Source organism: Lichenostomus cassidix, chromosome 3 (genome assembly GCF_008360975.1).
Source record: "Lichenostomus cassidix isolate B80296 chromosome 3, HeHo_3.0, whole genome shotgun sequence".
In the NCBI taxonomy this organism is placed as follows: domain Eukaryota; kingdom Metazoa; phylum Chordata; class Aves; order Passeriformes; family Meliphagidae; genus Lichenostomus; species Lichenostomus cassidix.
Window position 1 is genome coordinate 55,687,778 of NC_139483.1, and position 9,449 is coordinate 55,697,226.

The window sequence follows — 9,449 nt, forward strand, 5'->3', positions numbered from 1 at the left end:
AGGGAATGTCATTGACTTTGGCTTCTGTAAAGCACTTGGCATGGGGCATGGTCTCCCACTGTCTGCTTGTGGCGAAACTGGTGGAACATGGAGAGGAGAGTTGGTCTTTAAGGTGGATTTAAAATCAACTGTGTTGTGAAGCTCAAAGGGTTGTGATCAAAACTAGTGCAAAGTCCAAATGACAGCTGGTTGCAAGTGCCATCCCCAGGGGCCAGTACTGGGTCCAGTACAGTCTAATGATCAGGACAATGCAACAGAGTGAATGGATGGAGTGCACCATCAACAAGCTTACCACTGATACTTAACTGGGGCTGGGGAGTGGTTTATGTGCTGAGAGCTACTCAAAAGAGGGACTTTTACAGGCTGGAGAAATGAGATGTCAAGAAATTCATGCAGTTTAGTAAAGGGAAGGGAAAAGTCCCACGTGTTGGTCCTTGTGGCAATATGGTCTGGGGTGACTGTCCAGAGAGCAGCTTTGCAGAAAAGCTGCATTTCACCTTTAGAGAATACAGGTAATTTTTGATTGGCTCATCTGCAGAGACATGGTTCCTTCATTCCCTGCTGGAAATACCTTTGGGGCTGGACAATCCCACTGAGAGTTGTCATTATGGGTGAAGATCAGAGATAGTTGTTTTTTTCTGCAGCCTCAGCTGAGGAGGAGCTGGGATGTGCTGGGGCAGGGGTGGAGGGCGTTGTGCACTCTTCCCCTCCAGTGTAAATCTTCTCTGAGGCTAAACCAGCCGGAGCAGAGTCAGCAGTAGGGGCATGGCAGGGAAACACATGAAGTGCAATGGTGTGCAGTCTGTTGCCTTCACTTAGGTCTGTGTAAGTCCTCTGTGCTGTAGGAGGTGATCTAATTGATACATTTGCATCCTTTGCCCTATGTGTAGGGTAAACATTATAGTGATACCAGGTAGTTTCTGGAAGAGGTTATGCTGGTCTTGGTCTTTTTTCATCTAAGATGTGGTGGGATTACAGAGGTGACTAAAAGCCGTGTGGGTCAGGAAAGCCATGTCCCATCCAGATCCTCTCTCCAAGGCTCTGTCAGTGTCCTGAACAGTGGGCTGCCCTCCCCTTTCCTTCCTTACTTCCCTGCTGTCCCCATGACACACTGGTCATGCAATGCCACCATCAGTGAAGCAGCAAATCCACTTGGGAGCTAAACCACCTCTCAATTGAAGTAGCTGTACAGCTTTGTGGCTGCTCCATGTATCAGGGAGTGTCATACAACTTCGGGTGGTGCTAATGGGAGAGGAGTGAGTCTTTTTCTCTCTCAGCTCTCCTCCCATGCCCCTCTTACTGGCAACGCCACATCTGCATCTGGTTTTCAAGCCCTTGGCGCCAGCTCAGAGAATGCCATGTCCCTTCAGAGGCTCTGAGGGGTGTTGCACCACCCCTGCTTTCTTGTCTAAGTGACCTTGAGGGAACAGGATGGAAGAGAAGGAGGATCCCCACCGAGAGAAAATTCACACAGCTTGGGCCTGCATCGCCTCTGGTCCAAGTCTCTCAGGGGTGGAAGCATGCCAGGGCCCTGCCTGGTGGGGAATTGTGCAGAGCTGAAAAAGAAAGGGATGAAAACACAACGGAGGAAGGGGTGGGGAGAAAAAGACAAGCAAGCTGCTCAAAGCATTGTCTGGTCTGGTCAGTTCCAGATGCTAATCTCTGATCACTGTACCATATTTTTGTGAGAATTGGGATTTCTGCCTCAAAGGCAGCTGGAGCTATTGCCAACATGTGACAAATGCCAAGGGTTCTCAGGAGCAGCCAAAGCCCTGCATGTGCACCCAGCATGTGAACACAGGAACTCTTTGGTGATGAAGGAAGCACTGAGTGTCACTTGGAAAGATAATAGAAGGCCTTTGTGGGAGGTAACCCAGCCCTCTGAACAATGTGAAATGATCCTTGCAGTTCCTCTCTACAAGGAAATATACAGTTTTCTGTCAGCAGAACCCGTGTCCTCTTTTCTCACCAGGCAGATGTTATTCAAATGAAGAGCTGTCGTCCTCAGACAGAAGAGAAAGAGGTAAATGCGGAAGGGAATGAGGTCAACATGGCAGTAGCCCAGCTCTGCTTCCTAAGGCAAAACTGGCATTCAAGATTGTCTAAGAAGTCCCACCCATAGAGCCCTGCCAGTCTGCCTGAGGGCCCTTAGCTGGTAACATTTGGAAACAAAGCCATGCCTTGTACTGCTGCTCCCTTTCTCATCATGCTTGTGTGTTCCATAAAGCAGGAAGCACTCCCACAGGACTTGTGCCACATCACTCTGCCAACTGCACCACAACAGTCAGTGAAATGTATGGCCCTGGTGAGAATGAGCATTCGGGGAGAATAATACCAGAATTGTAGCCGAGTGCAAAAATCCTGGTGTCAACACTGGCAAGTTAATTGTCAAAGGCAACAGCCTGGGGCCAGGTCCTCAGGTACCATCAGTTGCCATAACTCCCCAGGGCCAGTTGTGTCACTCCTCAGTGCCTGTGTCACGAAGCTCCAAACATGACCTCACCAGCAGAGGAAGAGCTGGAGAACCTCCACATGGCACATGCCAAAGAAGCATATTATGGGTGAAGCTGAGCCACAGACTGAGCTGTGTTAGCAAGGACACAGTCAGTGGGTTCAGGGATGTACTTGTCTCTTCAGCAGAGGAGAGCCTGCACAGAGAGTATCTTCTGCCCTCCTGTACAAGGCCAGCTGGCAGACATCAACGAGTGACCATGATGGCTAGGGGACAGGTGCACAGGACATCCAGGGAAAGGCTGAGCACTGGGTTTGTTCAGACTTGGGAAGGGAAGGCTTGGCTGATGGTGATTTGATATCTCAGAAGGCCTAATGGGATCATGAATAAAATGGACCCACACTTTTCTGAGTGATACACACACACATACTGAAAGGCTGAAGGGCAGTGGACACAAACTGCAACACAAGAAATTCCAAGAAGTATTAAGAAAATGGGTGTATCATCGAACTGATCAAGTGTGGGAACAGCAGCCCAGAGAGGCAGGGAAAACTCTGTCCCTGGAGGGGCTTGTAACTGGCCTGGAGAGGGCCATGAGTAACCTGACCTAACTTTGATGTTGGCCTTGCTTTAAGGTCCAAGTGTGTTGGACCTGATTTTCAAAGGTTCCTCCAGCCTGAAGAAATGTACAAGTCTGTGAATGATACCAACTATCGCATTATGCAGCCAAAAAAAAAAAAAAACAGAACCAAAATTTCACAAAAACAAAGCTCAATCGCCAGACATTTTCCAGTGGATTTATTTATTGGACAAAAATGGTCATAGCCTCACAGAATGGCTGAGGTGGGAAAGGACCACTGAGGAACATCTAGTCCAATCCTGCTGAAAGCCAGGTTAGCTGTAACAAGACCATGTTCTCTTGCATTTTAAAGATACTGGATGATGGAGACTCCACAGCTTCTCTGCAGCCTGGGTCAGTGTTTAACCACCATCCCACAAAAAATTTTGTTTTGTTTAAATGGATTTTCCCATATTTGAGGTTGTTCCCATTGATTTCTGTCACAGGACACCACTGAGAAGAGCCTGGCTGCATCTTTGTTACTCCTCACATCAGGGATATGATTCCACTGAGCTTTCTCTTCTCCAGACAGAAAAGTCACAGGTCTCCCAGCCTTTAGTTATATCAGAAGTGCTCCAGTTCTCTCATCATCTTCATGGCACTTCATTGGATTCTCTTCATTATGTTCATATCTCTCTCATATGGGAGAACCCATAACTGAACACAGAGGACTCCAGGCATGGAACACTGAATAAAGGGGAAGGATCACCTTTTTGGAAATAAACATCTTAAAGTTTAAAAAAAAAAAAGCCTTTTTTTTGTTTTTTATCTAAATGGAAGTAGTGAGCTGGCTCCCAGATAAAACATGATCATTTGTGAGGAAGTGAGGAATGCTCTGAAGGCAAGAACAGGGAAGGAGTGTATTCTCCTAGACTTCCATGAAGAATTTCTGACCTTGGTTTCTTACTACGAATAGTTCCTGCACATGCTTTCCAGATGTGACTGGTGGAAGCTCTCAACTGAGCCGAGAATTGGGTCACGCATGAGTGCGGGTAATACCCTCATGGTAGGCCAGAAAGCCTCTAGATGGCAGGAGATACTGTTTGGCCAGGCCTTACAGCAGGTCCATGCTGCAGCGTTAAGTGTCAGGAGTGGAGGTTTAGGTTGGATATCAAGGAAAAGGTTTTTCACCCAGAGGGGGGTGGTTGGGCACTGGAACAGCTCCCCAGTGCAGTGGTCACAGCACCGGCCTGAGAGAGTTCAGGAAGCATTTGGACAATGCTCTCAGGCACAAGGTGTGATTCTTGGGGATGGTCCTGTGCAGGACCAGGAATTAGACTTGATGATCCTGATGGGTCCCTTCCAACTCAGCATATTCTGTGATTCTATTCTATGTGTATTCATCATCTCTCACACCCTGAGAAAATTCTTTTAATGAGGGCACAGTTTTGGTTCAGGAGCAGCAAAGCCCATTCTCAGATCTTAGGGAGAATCTTGAAGAAAAATTCTCTGTCCCTCACAAGGCAAAATTTACAACCTGTTCTGTCTGAAGATTTGGAAGGTTTTAAGTTGCAACAGGTACAAATCACAGTGTGATCCTGCTGGGCTTTCATAGGTGATACTTTTCCTGAAGTTGCAGGCACTGTGATTTTCTCAGGAGTACTGTGGGCAACAAGAACCAATTTATCTTGCAGTAGGAATAAAAGCATTACTAACTATTTCCAGGAGGCTTTTAAACTCTTCTTGAATGTAATAGCAACAGTGTTTCTGCCCACCTAATTGCTTTCCACACTATTATCCTTCTGAAGGTCTTTGCTATGTCAAGGTCTTCGCTATGTGAAGGTCTTCTTCATCATTAAAAATATGGGCTGCATTTATTTAAACTGCTGATAAAACCCCAGAAGCTTTTGTTGATTCTCCATCAATAACTTCTATTTTTCCCTTTCATTGACTTTCCTCCTTTGGTAACTGGAGATTCTTTCTTGGAGCTGAGTGAAGCACAATGTCTTGAAAGTATCTAAGGTATATGCAAAATTATTTCACAATGGATCACTCAGAGGTTGGTGTTCCTCCCTGGCACCCATGAGCATGACTATATTGTCCCACTCCATGTCTTCTAGAAGATATTTAACCTGCCTTGCCCACACATTTCTCTCCTGCATAAGCATAGCAGATCGTAATGCCACAAACTCCAAAACACTCAGTAGCAGTATTTCCCCCCTCTCTCTGATCAGTAGAATAATGAGGGAATAAAACAGGTGTAATAAAACACAGGAATGGACCTGAGATGGGATTGAGAAGATCCAATGATCTTCTCTGGTCCTCCACCTCACCCAGTATCTCTGTCTTCATGCTGGCCCCTGTCCTGCCTGGTCCAGGCTGTGAAACTTCTGTATGAGCCCTTTGTGTGCTGCCCATGGGTGTCCCTACTGAGCAGGAGTGCTTGCATTCCCTGTCTTGCTTGGGGCAAGCTCATGAGCTGGAGTCAGTCACCAGTGAGTCACCTCCTTCTCCCAGACTACACATGCCATCGCACTGGGAGATGAGGATCATTTTGGGCAGCTTTGGAAGGTCAGTATTCTTAGATCAGCTTTGGAGGAGAGGGAAGGGGCTGCTCAAAATGGCTCCTCAGAATGTTCCAGCTGCCCTGCTCTTTGGTTGGAACAGCCTTGAGAAAGGCAGAGTCCATCTGCAGAGCTGCACCGCTCATCCTGACGGACATCCATGGGCAGATGCTGGGAGTCCCTTCCCCCAGGGAAGGGCAGGGTGGGAGCCCAAACCTGTGCCATGGTGACCCATAGGCACAGAACTGCCTGAAGGCAAGAGCATGCACAGGGGAGACTTCCCAGAGCAGATACACTGTATTTTTGTGTTCTCTACTGAAACAGCAGAGTATGTAAATACAAGTCAGCTGAGGTCTGTTTAGTTTATACTGCCAATCAGCAGTGAATAAACAAGAGAAAATTGTTCCAAGCTCTGAGTATATTACAATTTCCTTTCCCTGAATGTGAGAAAAAACAAAACCTACAAAATGAATAGTATTGTCAACACCGGCTTTAGACAGAGCAACCTAAACAAAACAGAGAAGTAACCAACCGGAATGAGGATTTATGCATTCATTTCAAGTTGCACTATGGGTTATTATTACATCTACTCTTCATTTCTTGGTACTTTCCTGCTTTGACACTTTACCTTGCATAACTGCACAGTGATGGTCTTGTCCACTGTACTACATCAGCCTGGCTCCTGCACAGTATCCGTGGTAATGCTGCAGCCCCTTTGCTCTCCTACCAGGTACTCTGCTAGTCCTCAGTCTGCAAAGGCTCAAAACTGATCTTGCCAACACCCATGGCATGGTGAATCTTCCTCTAATGGGAAGGCTGGTGATTCTTGGCTTTACTGCTTGCTTTTTGGGCAGAAATGGTCTAGGTTAGGTTGGGGCTGACCAACCATTTCCCAGTTGCCTTTACTGCTGCTGCAACTCTTATTTTACATTTTCAGGTTTTATTATTTTCCTGGATTTTCAGCTCCCATACTAGAAATATACTTTAAGATCTTTTGTTGCGAAGAAAACTCTGCTTTTGTGTTTTCCTTTTGAAATTTTCTTCTGAAGAATATTCTGGAATCGTGTGCTGAGAAATCTGTTTTTCTTTGTAAGCTCAAAGGTTCAGGAACCAGAAAAAAAAGTTGCTAAGAGAAACTGAAATGACATTTATTATACAGTTAGTGGATTCTTGTGTTTATTATATGATATATAATAATATACATCAGTCAATATATCACAACACAGAACTGTTTCAAAGAGCCATCATATAAGATATAGGGACAAAAAGCTTTATATGGATTGTTTGAGCCTCATGAATGAGAAAAATGCGTGGCACCAAAGAATACAACATGAACAACACATGGTATTATATAGCAAATTCTTAATGAGTTTTCGTGATATGGTGATTTTTCTAAGTGGATTTAGTAGGTATTAGAAGAGTTATGATGCTTACAACTTGCAAAATTCTGAAATCATCGGGAAATCTTTCACTGGTTCATTCTACTGCACTCTCAAGAGGCTGAATGTCCCTGGGTACTGCCAGATACTCTAAACAGCTTGGGGTCAATTAAACTGAGTGATCAAAATGTGATGCACCTTTTGTGATCCCTCAAACTTCTGAGATTCTCACATCTTGGCTTCCTTTTCAAAAAGGGCTGAAACACAGTCTGCCAATGGAAACATTCTTGGTCCAGGAATCTTTGCTCTGTCAGCAAAAGCAAGCTGCTGAACACAGGTGTTTAGTTTCTCTGTGCTGAGGGGTGTTCCTATCATCCTGGTGTATAACTGCAGCTTTCCTTTCTTGTGATCCAAATTTTCATTTTTACAAATGTTCTGTTCACCTGAGAGGTTGCTGCTCCAAAGAAGAGATTCAGACTTGTGAAAAACATTTTCATGAAGCAATCCTGTAATGTACCATTTGGGAGGTAAAAGTTTTGTGGTGTGGGTTAATATCTGCAGCATGTAGAATGCTGAGATTTTTACATCTGTTGTGTAAAACAAGTGAGATTGCCCAATTTGCCTCTCTCCCTTCAGGGCTTTGTTTGTTGGCTCTATTATTATGGAGGAGAGTGTGCTTCTGCACGGTGTGCATTTGCTTTTCTATAGCTAATGTCTTCCACCAACCACATCAAAACCAACACATTTGTTTTCCAGACAGAAAAAGAGGCAAGAATTGGCTTAATGGTGAGTTGCCCTCTGGAGTTTTGCTGACTTTGCCAAGTCTCCCTTGTCCATCCCTTGCATGCAATTAAACCTGAGGTGTCCTTATGTTAAACACTTTGCATTTCATTCAATAGCAGTACACCAAACAAATACTGATTTGGCCTTCTTGGGTCTCACCCTGCCAAAGAATAACAGGAAAGGAAATTGCAAGAATGTCAATAGAACAATCTCTGAGGGTTTTCCTCTACAAGAAAATCCCCTGACAAATATTATCCTTGTCTTAATGTTGCTTCATGTAATTACAGAAGTATAAGAGGGACTCTTTGGAATCCTCACTGACTCCTGATGCTTCACAGGACTGGACTCAGATATCTTGGAGATCTCTCAGCATGGGACAAAATCTGGTCATGGGTTTCTCCAAGTTTCACTGCTCTGTAGAGACTTGTGCATTGTTTATGAAGGAAAAGACCCTTGGTATGAGGTCTTGTTTTCAATCTTGCATCTTTTCCACCAGCTTTTGTTTCTGTTGTTGTCACTGAGCCTGAAAAAGCTTTCTAAAAAGGCACTTGGGTACAAGCTCCACACATTTCCCACATATGGGTCTGTAGTCCTTTTCAGGGTCTCAGCTAACAGCTGGAATTGCAACTTCCTCCTTCATTTGGGTCGTCAGGGTGTGGATTAGCCAGCTGCCAACAACAGCAAGGAATGTCTGGAGCTGGAGGCTTCAGACCAGATGATTAAGCCCCACCTCCTTCCCTAGATTGCAGTAGAAAACTTTTTCACTTCTTGAAAATGCAAAATCTGTTGTCTGAAAAGCTGAGATTTCCTGTAAAAAAAAAAAAAATAAAGGCATTAATTAGTAGTTAGTTGCCTCAGTACTGGATTGGGGACAAATTACACTTCAGCTGTCAGCCTCCGCAGAAGAACATTTAGGGATCTTGAATTTGAATTGGTATATAAAATTGGACAACTAACTGTTTACAGATGCAATAAAGGAAATGCTTTTGTTCAGGCTCACGTTGAAATTTCTGCCCCCATGTGCTGGCAGGAGAGCAGAGCAGCTGTGGCCACAAACTCACACCGTGTGTCAGCAGAGATGTCTCTGTTGAGCTTCACCTAAGAGGCTCATTACTTTGAGGCTGGAAGTGACTACAGAGAAATTAATATTTTAGAGAGAATGAACATTGCCACGTAAGGGTCTGTTTGCCATTTCCCTGCTTCCAGACTGATTCTAGGCATTCATTCTAGTCACTCAGTTAATGTGGCTTTCTCTACATGCACATTATTGCTATGTTTCCCTGTTCTATGAGAAATGTTTATTTGGGTACTGTTATGTTGCTTTGTGTTTTATGATGTTGAACTGGGAGGTGGTTCTCCTTCAAGATCTGAGTAGATCTAATGGGAAATAACACACACCAGAACATGCAGACATGGTTTGACAAAAACAGTCAAACCTCAGACAAATTGCAGCTCTTGCACTTAGGTAGGAAATGGACCCACAGAGAGGCCAACAGAGCAGTGCCAGGTTTACATTTGTCTCCCTTGATGTGCAGATGGCCTAGTTGATGGCTGTGTTGACATGAACAGTTTAACCTGCTCTTGAGTTCCAGGAAGCATGCAAGGAAGGGTGCATCCACATCTGAATATGTCCTGTTCACTTCGACTTGTATTCCAGAGCTGTCAACTTTTTGTATAAAGCTTAAGTAGCCACATTCAGACACATGAATTTG